This window comes from Mustelus asterias, chromosome 10, assembly GCF_964213995.1.
Source record: "Mustelus asterias chromosome 10, sMusAst1.hap1.1, whole genome shotgun sequence".
Lineage (NCBI taxonomy): Eukaryota > Metazoa > Chordata > Chondrichthyes > Carcharhiniformes > Triakidae > Mustelus > Mustelus asterias.
Window position 1 is genome coordinate 122,156,871 of NC_135810.1, and position 19,449 is coordinate 122,176,319.

General features: G+C 44.6%; 1 protein-coding gene across 4 annotated transcripts in view; it reads right to left on the minus strand.

The window, feature by feature from the left end:
- Window positions 1-19,449, minus strand: part of rsf1a (remodeling and spacing factor 1a) — a 97,351-nt gene that overhangs the window by 35,864 nt on the left and 42,038 nt on the right. The window lies entirely within an intron of this gene.

A 19,449-nucleotide genomic window follows, 5' to 3' on the forward strand; every position in this document is an offset into this window, starting at 1 on the left:
CAATCTTGTGGCTTCATGATCATTTTTATTTATAGCATTTGGGCTCTAATTCTTGTTAAAACGAGAAGGGACAAAAGTAAAATGTGTAAAGGTTGCTCGATGGAAACCCCCTCTCTCTGATGGCTCACTTAATGAACTGTGCAGAACAGAAAAGTATTTGTTTCAAATACCCAATCTATGCCAGGGTGGTTAATCTCAGCCATGGCAGCGGCTGAGGTTGGAATTTCCCTTTGCGTCCAGAACAAAAGGAAAATCAAATCCGACATTGTTTCTGATCTAGTGAGCCCCAGCTGGCAAGGATGGGTCATGTCAGGAAAGGACAGACTGGGGTTAAGCTGTTGGGCACCTCTCCCCTATGGTTGCATGACGGGTGTTTACGCATGAAATAGGCACCTTGAGCAAATTGGTCAGCGCACATGGAAGTGTACCTGGAGCGAAAGAGCCAAAAATTCAATCAGCAAAGGAGAAAACTGGCAAAAGGCAGGGAATAGATAACCTTAATCTACATTTGTGGCTCAACCGGTAACACCAATGCCTCACACAGAACTGAGAAGCACAAGGTTCCATCCCACTCTCTGTCGCATTCACCCAAAATCAGCAGTTGAGACAACATTACTTCCCTGTACTGGTAGGACACTGTAAGAAGTCTCACAACACCAGGTTAAAGTCCAACAGGTTTATTTGGTAGCAAAATCCACTAACTTTCGGAGCGCTGCCCCCTCGTCAGGTGAGTGGGAGTTCTGTTCACAAACAGGGCATATAAAGACACAAACTCAATTTACAAAATAATGATTGGAATGCGAGTCTTTACAGGTAATGAAGTCTTAAAGATACAGACAATGTGAGTGGAGAGAGCGTTAAGCACAGGATAAAGAGATGTGTATTGCCTCCAGACAGGACAGTTAGTGAGATTTTGCAAGTCCAGGCAAGTCGTGGGGGTTACAGATAGTGTGACATGAACCCAAGATCCCGGTTGAGGCCGTCCTCATGTGTGCGGAACTTGGCTATCAGTCTCTGCTCAGCGACTCTGCGCTGTCGTGTGTCGTGAAGGCCGCCTTGGAGAACGCTTACCCGAAGATCAGAGGCTGAATGCCCGTGACCACTGAAGTGTTCCCCCACAGGAAGAGAACACTCTTGCCTGGTGATTGTCGAGCGGTGTGCATTCATCCGTTGTCGTAGCGTCTGCATGGTCTCCCCAATGTACCATGCCTCGGGACATCCTTTCCTGCGGCATATCAGGTAGACAATGTTGGCCAAGTTGCAAGAGTATGTGCCGTGTACCTGGTGGATGGTGTTCTCACGTGAGATGATGGCATCCGTGTCAATGATCCGGCACGTCTCGCAGAGGTTGCTGTAGCAGGGTTGTGTGGTGTCATGGTCACTGTTCTCCTGAAGGCTGGGTAGTTTGCTGCGGACAATGGACTGTTTGAGGTTGTGCAGTTGTTTGAAGGCAAGAAGTGGGGGTGTGGGGATGGCCTTGGCGAGATGTTCGTCTTCATCAATGACATGTTGAAGGCTCCGGAGAAGATGTCGTAGCTTCTCTGCTCCGGGGAAGTACTGGACGACGAAGGGTACTCTGTCCACCGTGGCCCGTGTTTGTCTTCCGAGGAGGTCGGTGCGGTTTTTCGCTGTGGCGCGTCGGAACTGTCAATCGATGAGTCGAGCGCCATATCCCGCTCTTATGAGGGCATCTTTCAGCGTCTGGAGGTGTCTGTTGCGATCCTCCTCATCTGAGCAGATCCTGTGTATACGGAGGGCTTCTTTAACGTGTTTAGGGTGGAAGCTGGAGAAGTGGAGCATCGTGAGGTTATCCGTGGGCTTGCGGTACAGTGAAGTGCTGAGGTGACCGTCCTTAATGGAGATGCGTGTGTCCAAGAATGCAACCGATTCCAGAGAGTAGTCCATGGTGAGTCTGATGGTGGGATGGAACTTGTTGATGTCATCATATAGTTGCTTCAGTGATTGTTCACCATGAGTCCAACGGAAGAAAATGTCATCGATGTATCTAGTATATAGCATCGGTTGAAGGTCCTGTGCGGTGAAAAGGTCTTGTTTGAACCTGAAGATGTGCATGAAGATGTTGGCAGATTTGAGGTGCGAATTTGGTCCCCATCATAGAAATCATAGAAACCCTCCAGTGCAGAAGGAGGCCATTTGGCCCATCGAGTCTGCACCGACCACAATCCCACCCAGGCCCTACCCCCACATATTTACCCGCTAATCCCTCTAACCTACGCATCTCAGGACTCTAAGGGGCAATTTTTAACCTGGCCAATCAACCCAACCCGCACATCTTTGGCTGTTCCGTGTGTCTGGATGAAGAACTGGTTGTTGAAGGTGAAGACATTGTGGTCCAGGATGAAGCGGATGAGTTGTAAAATTGCATTTGGAAACTGGCAGTTGTCGGCGTTGAGTACGGAGGCAGTTGCAGCAATGCCATGCTGGTGTAGAGTGCCGAGGCATCCATTGTGACCGCAAGCCCACGGATAACCTCACGATGCTCCACTTCTCCAGCTTCCACCCTAAACACGTTAAAAAAACCATCCCCTACGGACAAGCCCTCCGTATACACAGGATCTGCTCAGATGAGGGGGATCGCAACAGACACCTCCAGACGCTGAAAGATGCCCTCATAAGAGCGGGATATGGCGCTCGACTCATCGATCGACAGTTCCGACGCGCCACAGCGGAAAACCGCACCGACCTCCTCAGAAGACAAACACGGGACACGGTGGACAGAGTACCCTTCGTCATCCAGTATTTCCCGGAGTGGAAAAGCTACGACATCTTCTCCGGAGCCTTCAACATGTCATTGGTGAAGACGAACATCTCGCCAAGGCCATCCCCACACCCCCACTTCTTGCCTTCAAACAACCACACAACCTCAAACAGACCATTATCCGCAGCAAACGACCCAGCCTTCAGGAGAACAGTGACCACGATACCACACAACCCTGCCACAGCAACCTCTGCAAGACGTGCCGGATCATCGACACGGATGCCATCATCTCACGTGAGAACACCATCCACCAGGAACACGGTACATACTCTTGCAACTCAGCCATCGTTATCTACCTGATACGCTGCAGGAAAGGATGTCCCGAGGCATGGTACATTGGGGACGCTACGACAACGGATGAATGCACACCGCTCGACAATCACCAGGCAAGAGTGTTCTCTTCCTGTTGGGGAACACTTCAGCGGTCACGGGCATTCGGCCTCTGATCTTCGGGTAAGCGTTCTCCAAGGCGGCCTTCACGACACACGACAGCGCAGAGTCGCTGAGCAGAGACTGATAGCCAAGTTCCGCACACATGAGGACGGCCTCAACCGGGATCTTGGGTTCATGTCACACTATCTGTAACCCCCCACGACTTGCCTGGACTTGCAAAATCTCACTAACTGTCCTGTCTGGAGACAATACACATCTCTTTAACCTGTGCTTAACGCTCTCTCCATTCACATTGTCTGTACCTTTAAGACTTGATTACCTGTAAAGACTCGCATTCCAATCATTATTTTGTAAATTGAGTTTGTGTCTTTATATGCCCTGTTTGTGAATAGAATTCCCACTCACCTGACGAGGGGGCAGCGCTCCGAAAGCTGGTGCATTTTGCTACCAAATAAACCTGTTGGACTTTAACCTGGTGTTTACCCCAGTCCAACGCCGGCATCTCCACATCATGACTGGTAGGACAGGCAGGAGGAGATTCAATTCAATTTCCTGTGCAATTAATTATACTCCCATTCTTGTCAGTTTATGGTACTCTGAGATTTTTCTTTCTCTTACACGGGATGTGAGTGCCACTGGCTGGGCCAGCATTTATTGCCCATCCCTAATTTCCCTTGTGATGTGTTGATGTGCCGGCTTCTTGAGTCACAGAAGTCTGTCTGGTGTGGCACACCTACAATACTGTTAGTTTCAGGTAGTTTACCCAGCAACGGTGAAGGAACAGCGATATAGTTCCAAGTCAGAATGTTGTGTGGCTTGAAGGGGAACTTGTGGGTGCTGGTGGTGGTACCCGCCCTGCAGTTGCTGCCCTTGTCCTTCCAGGTGGCAGATGTCATGGGTTTAGAAAGTACTGTTGAAGGAAGTTTAGCAATTTGCTGCAGTGCATCTTGCTTATGGTACATACTGCTGGCACTGAATCACTCATGAAGGGAGTGAATGTTTAAGGTGGTGGATTAATTGCTCATTAAGTAGGCTGTTTGATGCTGGATGATATCAAGCGTCTCGAGTGTTGATGGAGGTACACTCATCCAGGGAAATATTCCATTACACTCCTGCTGCCAGAGATATGGGACGTGCTCAACATATTCCAGATTCTCTCCGCCAACATAAATGGGAGATGAAATATTTGGCTGACTGGATGTGGGTTGATAGACAAGTTGTGTTTTGTCAACACTCAAGGTCAGGCCAAGTTTTTTGCATGAAAGATAGAGAATGGCTTGCAAATCTGGTGGAGTGGGCAACAACATCAGAGTCATCAGCAAACTGTAGATCACGTACTTTAAGGTGGTCCGTTCAGTTTGGCACATTGGTTGAAAGTTTATTTAATAGTCACAAGTAGGCTTACATTAACACTGCAATGAAGTTACTGTGAAAATCCCCTAGTCCCCACACTCCGGCACCTGTTCGGGTACACTGAGGGAGAATTTAGCATATCCAATCTACCTAGCTTGCACATCTTTGGACTGTGGGAGGAAAACGGAGCACACGGACGAAACCCACGCAGACACGGGGAGAATGTGCAAACTCCACACAGACAGTGACCCAAGCCGGGAATCGAACCCGGGTCCCTGGCGCTGTGAGGCAGCAGTGCTAACCACTGTGCAGCCCCAAGGAGTTTTCATGTAGACGGTATTTAATACAGATACCAGAAGCCAGCTGATCTTTGATGAGGTGAACAGCCACAGTCAGGTAGACTGTAAATATTACGGGGGCTGTCACAACCTTGCTTGATCCCGATTCACATTCTGAAGATGTCTGTTTCAGATCTCCCACTCAAGACAGTTACAGTCATATCATGAAGCCAACTGCAGGATTGTGAATAAGTTTCTTGGTGATCCAAATCTCTGGAGCACAATATACAAAGCCTAGTGATTCACTGAGTCAAATGTTTTTGTCAAGTTGAATGAAGAGCTCCCAGTATTGGCCTCAACATTTTTCTTGGATTTGTCTGGCAACAAAGAGCAATGTGGAAGATTCCTCAGGTCTAAAGCCACACTGTCCTCAGCCATAGGAAGTAGGCAATTCAGGAGAATGCAAGTCAGGATTTTTTCCCTGATAAGGATGTGGAAAATACCTCACTAGCTTCCACAGCATGATTTATCTCCCTTCTTGAAGACAGTTACAATTGTCGCATTCAAATCAGATAGTGGGAGGTTTCTTTTCCCACTCTCCCAAGGCCATTGATGGAAGAGGCTTATGTGATGGGAATGCTGTTGAATGATAAAGGGGAATGATTAGATTCCCTCAATTGGAGATGGTCATTTAGTGTTGCGAACGTTACTTGCCATTATCTGCCCAAGCTAGAATGTTGTCCAGGTTTTGCTGCATGTGAACATGGACTGCTTCTGTACCTGAAGGTTGATAAATGGTGCTGAACACTATGCAATAACCAGTCAACATCCCTACTTCTGACCTTCTGATGAAGCAAGGTCACTGATGAAGCAGCTGAAAATGTTTCAGCTTAGGACACTACTCTACAACGATGCCTTAGGATTGAAGCGTTTGGTCTCCAACAACTGCAACCATGTTCCTTTGTGCTAGGTGTGACTCCAACCAATGGAGAGCCTTCCCCTATTCTCATCAATTTCAATTTTGCTAGAGCGGCTGATGCCACACTCAGTTAAATGCTGCCTTGATGTTGAAGGCAGTCACATCTGAAATTCAGCTCTTTGACCCAAGACTGTAGAAAGGTCAGGAGCTGAATTATGCTGGCAGAAGCCAAACTGAGCGTCAGTGAGCAGGTTATTGCTGAGTAAGTGCTGTCGATGATACCTTCCATCAGTTTGCTGAGGATTGATTGATGGAAAGGTAATTGGCTGGATGGAATTTGTCCTCCCTTTTGTCGACAGGACAAACGTGGGCAATTTTCCACATTGTCAGGCAGATCCCAACATTGCAGCTGTACTGGAAGAGCTTGATGGGGGCATAAACCCATGACCACTACCATCTAGAAGGGCTGGAGATACATTGAAATACCACAACCTAGAATTCCCCTCCACGTCACTCATTATCCTCACTTGAGAACTATATCCCCATTCTTTCATTGGCGCTGGGTCAAATTCCTGAAACTCCCCCTCAAACAGCACGGTGGGTGTACCTATACCACAGTTCAAGAAGGCAGCTCACCACTACCTTCTCAAGGGCAATTAGAACGAAGAACAGTACAGCACAGGAACAGGCCCTTCAGCACGCCAAGCCTGTGCCAACCATGATGCCTGCCTAAACTAAAACCATATGCACTTATGGAGTCCGTATCCTTCCATTCCCATCCTATTCATGTATTTGTCTAGTTGCCCCTTAAATGCCGCTATCGTTCCTGCTCCCACCACCTCCTCTTAGGAATGGACAATGAATGCTGAATTAGCCAACGAAGCTCACATCCCTCAAGTGAATTTTTTTAGAAATCTAGTTTTCCAGTTTTGGAGCACATAGCTTCAGTGCTACTGCTGGGTTAATGTTAAAGTCCAGTAAACAGTTGTATCCTGTGCCTTCAGTTATTTCTTGATATCGACCTCAGGAGATGTATTGTCCACTTCGGCACTTCTGGCTGACGACAGCTGCAAATACTTCAGCTTTGTGTTCTGCTCTGATATTATCCTCTAAATCTATCCCATGCAGCACAGCGATAGCACCATACAACACAATGGAGGATATCCTCAATGTGAAGATGGAGTCTCCACAAGGCCTGTGCAGTGGTCATTCTGGTCAATACTGTCATAGAATAGACGCATTTGCAACAAGTGGAATGGTGAGGGCGAGGTCAAGTAGGTTTTTCCCTCTCGTTGGTTCTCACATACTGAAGGCACTGTCTGACATACATGTCCTTCAGGACTTGACTGGCTCAGTCCATGTACTCTCATTGGGAGACATCAATGCCCATCAAGCCACGTTTGGTGATGGGCATTGATGTCCCCCATTGGGAGTACATCCTTAGCCCTTGCTACCTTCCAGTGCTTCTTTCAAGTAGTGCTCAACATGGAAGAGCACTGATTCATCAGCTCAGGGCGGGTAGTAGGTGGCAATCAGCAGGAGGTTTGCTTGCTCATGTTTGGCCTGATGCCATGGGACTTCATGGGGTTCGGCATCAATAACGAGAACTCGCAAGGCTACTCCTTCCTCATTGTATATCACTGTGCTGCCACGTCTATTGAGTGTATCCTGCTGGTTGGACAGGACATAGCCAGGAATTGTGATGGAGAAGTTAGGTTCATGCAAGGCATGTTTAATTAAAAGCAGCTGAAATAATAATTAAGGAAGCTAGCTTGAACTGTTACTTGCTACTCAGTTAGTTCCTTTGTTCAGAACGAATAAATTCAGACAGTCTCAGTGCAACTGCAATGGCGAGAGAGTTTGGTGAGCTGAAGAAGATCAGTGAGTGAAAGGAGGTACTTCTTTGCTTTTTCTAACTTTTTCCCTCTACAGGAATTGGTTCTTCCTCTATTTTATGGAGGCCATGCTGTAGAGGTGCTGGTGTTGGACTGGGGTGGACAAGATGAGAGGTCACACGACACTAGGTTATAGTCCAACAGTCTTATTTGAAATCCCAAGGTCCTTCGTCAGGTGAAGTGACTTCACCGCAAGCTCGTGATTTCAAATAAACCTATTGGACTACAACCTGGTGCCGTGTGACCTCTCATCCTGCTCTATTTTAGGAGAAGCAGCAAGCTGTTTGGTGAATATTCAGTAAATTGTTATGATCTACTCTATTTCTAAGATTTAAAATAACAGTAATTGAAGTAAGATTAATACATATATAAAAGAAAATAAATTAGTAGCAGGACAGGTGATGTGTCATGGCTGCAGCATGCGAGAACTCCTGGATACTAGTGGACAGGGCAAGAGAGAAAGATACTAATGTGGGAAATAATGAATAGAACGTGACAGGTAGGGACAGAGTGTACAAATTTAAAACAGTAAATCAGCAGATAGGACTAGACGCTACAAAAATAATAAAAGGATGAAACTGAAGGCAGTATTTGAAACAATAGAGATTGCATTGATAACGCAAGTAGAAATAAGTACAAACTGGAGCATAGGAGATTTAGGGGTGATCTTATAGAGGTTTATAAAATAATGAGGGGGCATAGATCAGCTAGATCGTCAATATCTTTTCCCAAAGGTAAAGGACATAGGTTTAAGGTAAGAGGGGAGAAATACAAAAGGGTCCAGAGGAGCAGTTTTTTCCACACAGAGGGTGGTAAGTGTCAGAAATGAGCTGCCAGAGACAGTAGTAGAGGCGGGTACAATTTTGTCTGCTAAAAAGCAGTTAGACAGTTACATGGATAAGATGGGTATAGAGGGGTACAGGCCAAATGCGGGCAATTGGGACTAGCTTAGTGGCATGGACAAGTTGGGCCAAAGGGCCTGTTTCCATGCCGTTAACTTCTATGACATTATGATAGCCATTACAGGAACATGGCCAGAATGAAAGAGATTGGGACCTCAATATTGAAGGGTTTGCGACATGTAGGAAGGACAGGAAGTTAGGAAAAGGCGGAGGGCGACTCTTAATTAATGATGGTATTAGCACGTTGGAGGAGGATGATCCAAACTCAGGAAACTCTGGATATAGAAGAGGTTTGGGTCGAGGTGAGAAATGATAAAGGCAAGAAGTCACTTATGGGAGAGGTATACAGGCCTCCTAATTGTAACCACACAGTTTGATAGAGTATAAAGGAAGAGATAATGGGAGCATATCAGAAAGGTATAGCAATAACCATGGGGGACTTAAATCTACAAATAGACCGGAAAAACTCAGATGGGCAATGGAAGCATTAATGAGGAGCTCATTGAATGTTTTTGGGATAGTTTCTGAGAACAGCATGTTCTGGAGCCAACCAGACAGCAGGCTATACCAGACCCAGTATTGTGCAACATGATAGAATTAATTGATAACTTCAGAGTGAAGGCACTCCTAGGTAGCAGCAATCATAACATGATTGAATTTTACTTTCAGTTTGAGAGGAGTGCAAAGACTAGTACTTTAAATGTAAATAAGGGAAAGTATGCCAGCATGAAAACAGAGCTAGCTAAAGTGAATTGCCAAATTAAGTTAAGAGATAGGTCAATAGAGATCCAGTGGCAGACAGTTAGGGGACATTTCGAAATACACAGATCAGATAGAAAATTCCAGGGGGTGGTGGGGGGAGCTGTCATCCGTAGTCAACTAAAAAAGTTAACAACGGCATCAAACTTAAAGAAAAAGCATATGATTTCACAAAGAAAAGTTTATTTATTAATCACAAGTAGGTTTACATTAACACTGCAATGAAGTTACTGTGAAAATCCCCTAGTCGCCACACTCCAGCACCTGTTGGGGTACACGGAGGGAGAATTTAGCATGGCCAATGCAGCTAACCAGCACGTTTTTCGGACTGTGGGAGGAAACCGGAGCACACAGAGGAAACCCATGCAGACATGGGGAGAACGTGCAGATTCCACACAGTGACCCAAGCTGAGAATCAAACCCAGGTCCCTGGCGCTGTGAGGCAGCAATGCTAGGCACTGTGCCACCATGCTGCCCATATGAGTGGTAGGTCAGAAGACTGGACAGGATATAAAAACACAGCAAAGAATGACAAATGATTAATAAGAAGGGAAAAGGTAGAGTACAAGAAATATAAAGATGACATCTGGGAACTGATAATGGAAAGTGGGGAGATGACGGATTTATTGAATAGGTATTTTGCATCTGACTTCATTATAAAGGATATAAGTAACATCTCAGAAAAAGCTGTAAATCAGGAAATGGAAGGAAGGATCTTGGTACAATCACCAGGGCAGTGGGTATTGAGCAAATTGTTGGGGTTGCAGGCTGACAAATCCCCTGGTCTGGACATACTTCACCCTTGGATCTTGAAAGAAGTGCTGAGGGAGATAGTTGATGCATTCGTCTTACTTTTTCAAAATTCCCTACAATCAAGGAAGGTTCCATTAGATTGGAAAATAGCAAATGTAATTCCTTTATTCAAAAACAGAGGGAGACTGGAAGTAGGAAACTTTGGGCCAGTTAGCTCGAAATGTTCGAACCTATTCCTAAAGATGTTATAGTTGGGGGTTTAGAGGAAAAAAAAAATCAGGCAATCAACTTGGTTTCCTGAAATGTTTAACCAATTTATTGGAGTTATTTGAATGTGTCACTTGCGCTGTGGATAAAGGGGAACCAATGGATGTATCGCGTTTAGATGTCCAGAAGGCATTTGATAAGGTGACACGTGAAAGGTTATCCCGGAAAATAAAAGTTCATGGTGTAAGAGGTAACACATTTGCATGGATGGAAATCGACGAGCTAAGAGGAAACAGTTGGCATAACTGGGTCTTTTTCTAGTCGGCAGGATGTAACAAGTAGTGTGCCACAGGGATCAGTGCTGGGATTTCAACATTATATAATTTATATAAATGACTTGGATGAAAGGACCAAAGACATGGTTGCAAAATTTGCTAATGACACAAATACAAGAAAATAATTGTGAAGAGGACATAAAAGACTACAAAGGAGCATAGCAAAGATCAGGTAAATGGAGTATAATGTAGGAAGATATGAATTTGTCCATTTCTTTTTATTCACTAACTGGATGTGGTGTCACTCGCTAGGCCAGCATTTATTGCCCGTTACTAATTGCCTTAAGAAAATGGTGGTGAGCTGTCTTCTTGAACCTCTGCAGTCCATGTGGTGCAGGTACACCCACAGTGGAAGGGAGTTAGAGGATTTTGACTCAGCGACAGTGAAGGAACGGCGATATATGTCCAAGCCAGGATAGTGAGTGACTTGGAAGAGAACGTCCAGTTGGAAGTGTTCCCATGTATCTGCTGACCTTGTCCTTCCCCATGGTAGCAGTCGTGGGTTTGGAGAGTGTTGTCAAATGAGCTTTGGTAGGTTCCTGGAGATGATGGAATAATTTTGGAGCTGCAGTGGTCAAAGCAAGTAGCGAGTATTCCATCACACTCCTGACTTGTAGATGGTCACGTGGCTTTAGAGTCAGGAGGCGAGTTGCTTGCCACAGGATTCCTGGCCTCTGATCTGCTCTTGTAGCCACGGTATTGATCTGGCTAGTCCAGTTCAGTTTCTGGTCAGTGGTAACCCCCAGAATGTTGATAGTGGGTGATTCCATGATGGTAATTGTTATGTATTTGTATTAATTTTTAGAAGATTACTAAGGCTCTGTCGTACTAATATATTCACATCTCTTGTGTAGGGAAACAGGCAGAGAAGAAGCAGCCATGTAAGTGAACGCACACCTCTAAATAAAGCTCCATTGTTTTAACTCTGTCCTGAGTACAGCAAATCTCTAATATACAAAAGTAATGCCATTGATTGTTAAGGGGCAATGGTTCGAATCCTCTCTTGTTGGAGATGGTCATTGTCTGGCACTTGAGGCGCGAATGTTACTTGCCACCTATCGGCCCAAGCCTGGATATTATTCAGGTCTTATTGCATTTGGAAATGGACTGCTGCAGTATCTAGGGAGTCATGAAAAATACTGAACATTGATAGTGTGAACATCCATACTTCTGAACTGATGATGGAAGGAAGGTCATAAATGAAGCAGCTGAAGATGTTTGGGTCTGCAGTGATGTCCTGGAATTGAGATGATGACCTTCAACCACCACAATAATCTTCCTTTGTGCCAGGTATGACTCCAACCAGTCAAGGAGTTTCCCTCCCTTCCAATTCTTACTGTCTCCAGTTTTGCGAGGACTCCTTGATGCCATACTTGGTCAAATGCTGCCTTTATGTTAAGGGCAGTCACGCTTACCTCATCTCTGGAGTTTAGCTCTTTTGTCCATGTTTGGACCAAGGCTGAAATGGGGTCAGGAACTGAGTGACCCTGACGGAACACAAAATGAGCATTCATGAGCAGGTTATTGCTGAGGAAGTGCAACTTGATAGAACTGCCGATGATCTTTCCATCATTTTACTGATGATCAAGGCAGGAAGAATTTTAAAAAGCACATTATCTAAACAGAGGGGCATTGCAGACTCTGAGGTTCAGAAGGGTCTGGGTATCTTAGTGCATGAATCACAAAAGACCAGTACGCTGGTGCAGCAAGTACTGCAACAGATCAAGAAGGCAGCTCACCACCACCTTCTCAAGGGCAATTAGGGATGGGCAATGAATGCTGACCTAGCAGTGAAACCCATATTCCTTGAATGAAGAAAAAAAATTAGGAAAGTTAGCTACGTTATCATTTATTGTGAGGGGAAGTGATTACAAAAGTAGAGAGGTTACGCCTCAGTTGCACATGGCACTGTAAGGCCATATTTGGAGCACCAAATATCTTTAAGATGTAAATGCTTCAAAAGTAATTCAGAGAAGGTTTACTAGACTAATATCAAGATTGGGTGGGTTGTCTAGTGAGGAAAGGTTGGACAGATTAGGTTTGTATCCACTGGAGTTCGATGCGCAAGAGGCAACTTGATTGAAACCTTTATGATCCTGTGGGATATTGAGAGAGTGGATGTGGAGAGGAAGTTTCCTCTTGTGGGGGAATCTAGAACTAGGGGGGTCACTGTTCAAAAATAAAGGGTCAAAAATAAAATTAAGATAAGAGATGAGGAGAATTTTCTTCTCCGAAAGTAGTGGCTTTTAAGAACTCTTCCTTAAAAGGCAGTGGAAGCAGAGTCTTTGAATATTTTTAAGGTTGAGCTAGATAGATTCTTGATTAACAAGGGGATTAAGTTATCAGTATAGGCAAGAATGTGGGGTTGAGATTACAATCAGATCAGCCATGTTAGTACTGAATGGTGGAGCAGAATTGAAGGGCTAAATGGCCTACACCTGCTAATTAATATGTTCCCATGTTTGATTCAGTGAGTATAACTATGTCTCCAGATGTTAGCAAGGAGTGCTTTACAGCCAACTGGGCGACGTGCGCTTAGGTCGATGGTGGTTGCTCTTTGCTCGGTTAGCACTGCTACCTCACTACGCCAGGGACCCGGGTTCAATACCAGCCTGTGTGAAGTTTGCACGTTCTTCCTGTGTTTATGTGGGTTTCCACCAGGTACTCCGATTTTCTCCCACAGTCCAAAGATGCGCAGGTTGGGCTGACAGGCCATGGTAAATTGCCCCTTAGTGTAAGGGAGATTAGCAGGGTAAATACATGGGGTGACGGGGATAGGGCCTGGGTGAGATTGTTGCCAGTGTAGGCTCGATGGGCCGAATGGCCTCTTTCTACACTGTAAGGTTCTATGGCAAAAGGCAATCTGTCAAAGGCAGATCGTGCCTTACGAGCCTGGTGGAGTTCTTCGAAAATGTGACTAAGCACATTGACGAAGGGAAAGTGGTAGATGTGGTTTATATGGATTTTAGCAAGGCGTTCGATAAGGTCCCCCCATGCAAGGCTTCTAGAAAAAGTGAGAGGGCATGGGATCCAAGGGGCTGCTGCCCTGTGGATTCAGAACTGGCTTGCCCAAAGGAGGCAGAGAGTGGGTATAGATGGGTCTTTTTCTAAATGGAGGTCAGTCACCAGTGGTGTGTCCCAGGGATCTGTTCTGGGATCCTTGCTGTTTGTCATTTTCATAAATGACCTGGATGAGGAAGTGGAGGGATGGGTTGGTAAGTTTGCCGACGACACGAAGGTTGGTGGGGTTGTGGATAGTCTGGAGGGATGTCAGAAGTTACAGAGGGACATAGATAGGATGCAAGACTGGGCGGACAAGTGGCAGATGGACTTCAACCCAGATAAATGCGTAGTGGTCCATTTTGGCAGGTCAAATGGGATGAAGGAGTACAATATAAAGGGAAAGACTCTTAGTACTGTAAAGGATCAGAAGGACCTTGGGGTCCGGGTCCATAGGACTCTAAAATCGGCCCCGCAGATGGAGGAGGTGGTTAAGAAGGCATATGGCGTGCTGGCCTTTATCAAATCGAGGGATTGAGTTTAGGAGTCCAGGGATAATGATGCAGCTATATAAGACCCTCGTCAGACCCCACTTGGAGTACTGTGCTCAGTTCTGGTCGCCTCGCTATAGGAAGGATGTGGAAATGATTGAAAGGGTGCAAAGGAGATTTACAAGGATGTTGCCTGGATTGAGTGGCATGCCTTATGAGGATAGGCTGAGGGAGCTCGGTCTTTTCTCCTTGGAGAGACGTAGGATGAGAGGAAACCTAATAGAGGTATATAAGATGTTGAGAGGCATAGATCGGGTAGACTCTCAGAGTCTTTTTCCCAGGGTGGAAATGGCTGCTACGAGAGGGCACAGGTTTAAGGTGCTGGGGGGTAGGTACAGGGGAAATGTTAGGGGTAAGTTTTTCACACAGAGGGTGGTGGGCGAGTGGAATCGGCTGCCGTCAGTGGTGGTGGAGGCAAACTCAATAGGGTCTTTTAAGAGACTCCTGGATGAGTGCATTGGACTTAATAGGATGGAGGGTTATAGGTAGGCCTAGAAGGTAGGGATATGTTCAACACAACTTGTGGGGCCGAAGGGCCTGTTTTGTGCTGTAGTTTTATGTTTCTATGATTATTCCTGTTAGTTGTACCAAACTGCTAGAGAAAAGTCAGTCATTTGCTAAACCATCTGGAAGGACAGTTAAGAGTTAACCACTTTGTTGTGGATCTGGAGTCACATGTTGGCCAGACTAGGTAAGGATGCCAGTATTCCTTCCCTAAAAAGGACATTAATGAACCGAATGGGTTTTCTACAATCCACTAGTTTTATGATCACGATTACCAAGATACCTTTTACTTCCAGATTGCTTAATTGAATTTAAATTCCACCAGACGCTACAGTGGGATTTGAACCCATGTCCCCAAAGTATTCGCTTGGGCCTTTTATTTCCTCGACACATTGTTCCTGTGGGAGTGGCAGTGGATCGTGGCAGCCAGTTTGGTTCTGAGTCATCATAGGTGACCTGATTAAGCAAAATAAGCAAGGGGGCTTATGAATCCAATGTTTCAGATAAAGGGTATATCATGAGAAGAGAGACAGACATCTGGGATAAGTCTTTATTTGTCTTCGTGAACTTAATAAAAATACACAAAGGAATGCTGAACTGGCTTTGGTTGACTAGGTTGAATTAACGTTGAGGATACAAAGGGACACTTGATCAAAGCTGACAGCTATGTGTAAAAAGACATCAGAAAATACAGCAACAAGGTTGTGTTTTGATGAGTCCTAGGGTTGAAAATAGACAGCAGTTGAATTGAATTATTGTCATGTATTGGGATACAGTGAAAAGTATTGTTTTTTGTGTGTTATACAGACAAAACATACCATTCATAGAGTACATAGGGGAAGAAAGAAAAGATTCACCGATAGGGTGAAGAGAAAGATCAGCTTAATATGTGATAGGACTGTTCGAAAGCCTGATAGCCGCAGGGAAGAAGCTGTTCTTGAGTCAGGTGGTACATGTTCTGAGACTTTTGCATCTTTTTCCCTGGTTTGATTTGGTTTATTGTCACAAGTATTAACATACAGTGAAAAGTATTGTTTCTTGCACACTATGCAGACAAAGCATACTGTTCATAGAGAAGGAAAGGAGAGCGTGCAGAATGTAGTGTTACAGTCATAGCTAGGGTGTAGAGAAAGATCAACTTAATGCAAGGTAGATCCATCCAAAAGTCTGACAGCAGCAGGGAAGAAGCTGTTCTTGAGTCAGTTGGTACGTGACTTTCAGACTTTTGTATCTTTTTCCCGATGGAAGAAGATGGAAGAGAGAATGCCTAGGGTGCGTGGGATCCTTAATAACGCCATCTGCTTTGCCGAGACGGTGGGAAGTGTAGACAGAGTCAATGGATGGGAGGCTGGTTTGATGGATTGGGCTACCTTCACAACCTTTTGTAGTTTCTTGCGGTCTTGGACAGAGCAGGAGCCATCCCAAGCTGTGATACAACCAGAAAGAATGCTTTCTATGGTGCATCTGTAAAAATTGGAGAGAGTCGTAGCTGACATGCCAAATTTCCTTAGTCTTTTGAGAAAGTAGAGGCGTTGGTGGGCTTTCTTAACTATATCAGAGGTTTATAACATGGAAACAGGCCCTTCAGCCCAATGTGTCCATGCCACCCTTTGGCCCATATCCCTCTATTCCCATCTTACCCATGTAACTGTCTAAATGCTTTTTAAAAGACAAAATTGTATACTGTCAGCATGGAGGGGGACATGCTGACACTATACATGTGTCATGTATCAGATCACCAACAATCTGTTGGTGATCTGGACACATAAAAACCTTTAGCTCTCGACCCTTTCTATTTCGTCCCATCAGAAGGTGGAACAGAGTACGTCCAGGGTGCGTGGGGTCCTTGATTATGCTGGCTGCTTTCCCAAGGCAGTGGGAAGTTAGATGGAGTCAATGGATGGGAGGCTGGTTTACGTGATGGACTGGGTTTCTTGCGGTCTCAGTCACAACAGGAGCCATACCAAACTGTGATGCATCCGGAAAGGATGCTTTCTTTGGTGCATCTGTAAAAGTTGGTGAGAGTTGTAGTGGATGTGCCAAATTTCCTTTGCTTCCTGAGAAAGTAGAGGCGTTGGTGGGCTTTCTTAATTATACTATCAGCATGGAGGGATCAGGACAGGTTGCTGGTGATCTGGACACCTAGAAACTTGAAGCTCTTGACCATCTTCACTTCACTTCACCTTTGATGTAGACAGGGGCATGTCCTCCACTGCATTTCCTGAAGTCAATGACTATCTCCTTCGTTTTACTGACATTGAGGGAGAGATCGTCATCACACCATTTCACCAGATTCTCTATTGCCTTACTATAATCTGTCCCACCAGTGTTTGAGATGCGACGCACTACAGTGGTATCATCAGAAAATTTGAGTTGGAGCGTAATTTGGCCACACAGCCATAGGTGTATAAGGAATAATAGTAAGGGGCTGAGGACACAGCCTTGTGGCACACTGATGTTGAGGGTGATCCTGGAGGTGTTGCCTATCCTTACTGATTGCGGTCTGTGGGTTATGAAGTTCAGGATTCAGTTGCAGGGGGAGGAGTCGAGCCCCAGCCCATGGAGTTTGGAGATGAGTTTCATAGGAATAATGATGTTGAAGACTGAGCTGTAGTCAATAAACAGGAGTCTGACGTAGGTGGCTTTGTTATCTAGGTGTTCCAGGGTTGAGTGCCGGGCCAGAGGTATCGCGTCTGCTGTGGACCTGTTGCAGCAGTAAGCGAACTGTCATGGATCCAGGCAATCTGGGAGGCCAGAATTGATTTGTGTCATGAGTAACCTTTCGAAGCACTTCATAATGATGGATGTCAGAGCCACTGGACAATAGTCATTAAGGCACGCTGCCTGGCTTTTGTTTGGCACTGGGATGATGGTCATCTTCTTGAAGTAGATAGAGACCACAGATTGATGTAAAGAGGTTGAAGATGTCTACTAACCTTTGGTGACTCATGAACAAGGACACCGACATTTCTGTGAACATGAACACTTCCCAACCTTTCATCATTTAAGAAATACTCTGCCTTTCTGTTTTTTTAACCAAAGTGGATAACTTCATGCTTAATCACCTCATATTCCATCTGCCATGTTCTAACCCATTCACTCAACATGTCCAAATTCCCCTGAAGCCTCCTCACAACTCTCATTCCCATCTACTTGTGTCATCAGCAAACTTGACGATATCACAATTGAGCCCCATACCCAAATCATTGATATACATTGTGAACAGCTGTTGCCCTATCACTGATTCTTACAATGTCCCACTAGTCACAGCCAACCTGAGAATTCCAATTCTCAATCCATTGCAAAATATTACCCCAATCCCATGTACTCTAATTTTGTTCATTAACCTCCTGTCTGGCACCTTACTGAAAGTCTTCTAAAAATCCACATACACCACATCCACTGCTTCTACTTTATCTACGTTACAAGTAACATCCTCAAAAAATCTCCCAAACAGGTTTGCCAAACATGATTTCCCTTTCATAAATCCATGTTGGCTCTACCCAACAATATCATTATTTTCATAATATTATTTTCCAAGTGTCCAGTTTCACATCCTTTACAATAGATTCGAACATTTTCCCTACTACTGACATCAAACTCACAGGCTCATAGTTCTCCCTCCCTTTTAAACAGTGGGGTTCCATCTACTACTTTCCAATCTCCAGTAACTTCTCCAGAATCTATAGAATTTGAAAGATAACCATCAATACTCCTGCTATCTCTATAGCTACCTCCTTCAAAACTCTGATGCAGCTCATCTGGTCCAGGGGATTTATCAACCTTTAATCAGGTTAAGTTTTCAAGTACTACTTTTATTAATACTAATTTCTTTCAGTTCCTCATTTTCACTAGTCCCTTGGTTTCCTAATATTTCTGGGTGATGTTCTGTATCTTCTTCCTTGAAGACAGACACATTGCAATCCTTTCATTTCTCTATTTCCCTATTTTCCATTATAAATTATCCTGTCTCCACCTGTAATGTACCCACATTTGTCCTTGTTAATCTTTTCCTTTTCACATAACTAAGAAGCTTTTACACTCTGCCTTTAAGCTACTCACTAGAGTGCATTCACATTCTCTTTTCCCTTGATCAGTTTCTTGGTCATCCTTTGCTGGATTCCGAATTGCTCCAAGTCTTTAGGCTTACCATGTTTTCTGGCAGTCTGATAAATTAAATAATGGAGGGCCTCTGCTGATCAAGTGGAGCCTTTTGGAAAGGAGCAAGTGGCTACAAAGGAAATGGGAGTTTTTTTTGAAAAGTACTTAATTGGCTGTAAAGAGCCAATGTCCTATGGTCATGAAAAACTCTATTTAAATGCAAGTCTTTCCTTCACCATCTATAGCAAAATTAGAAATACATTCTTGAGACAGCTATTTATGACTGCAATATTAATAAACATTAACAAACATTATTAATAAACATTATTAATAAACATTAATAAACAATAAATTCCCCACCACTGTCATCTCTGTTTGGCGATTAGCAGAACAGACAGAACAAGCAAAAATTGATGCAGTAATGCATTGATTACAACCCATTCTAATCCCAAATCTTAACATTTTGAGACTGTTCACGTTACAGCAATTTAAACTGAACAAGGAGGAAACCAAGTCAGAAATTATAAAGCAGTACCTTCCTACAGATACTCAGAAGATGATTATTATGGGTAGTTATTTGAGTGTATTATTTTTGCCCATTTGATGCTCATCTATTCTGGCCTTTGCTGAACATTTAAGGATGACTTCCTCCCAATGGTACAATAATAAACCTGAGGAGGTCAACAGGCCATACTTCCGATTGGCAGTCTGTGCTGAATT